Genomic DNA, 547 nt, shown 5'->3' with positions numbered 1-547 from the left:
TCCACTCCGGCCATAAAAAAACAAACAAGGACGAGCGATATTCCACCGCTCGTTCGCCAATCTGGTAGAATCTCGCAAAAATCTCATTGAAAACAAGAAAAGAAAATACAATCAGAAGGTAAATCTAGTTAAAAAAAAAAAAAATCGAGAACAAATCTTATCCACTTCTTACCCTCCTTCTGTCGCTCTGTCTCCTCCTTCCCGATTTACGCTGATCTCGTTATTGTTTGATCGGATCGTTTTTGGGTTTGCTGAGTCGGGGATACGTTTCTTTCGGCAAATAAAGTCGATTAATAGCGATAAAGATCATCCATACAAAGAGGCGCAAGAGGAGACGTCGGCGGCCATTTTCTATATCTCCGTTTTCTTTTGGCCGCGATCTCGCCTCGCAAATATTTTCCTCGGATAAACTTCCTTTGTCCTTGAGGTTTGTCCTACACCCATGCTTAAGGATCTGGACGTAGGATCTCGGCGTAGGATCCCCAGGAGGCAAGGAAGAAAACGGGTAAGGATAATGGGAAGAGATTTTCGGAAAGGGATTTGATCA

Source organism: Penaeus monodon, chromosome 27 (genome assembly GCF_015228065.2).
Source record: "Penaeus monodon isolate SGIC_2016 chromosome 27, NSTDA_Pmon_1, whole genome shotgun sequence".
NCBI lineage: Eukaryota > Metazoa > Arthropoda > Malacostraca > Decapoda > Penaeidae > Penaeus > Penaeus monodon.
Note: the sequence above shows the minus strand (reverse complement) of the source record.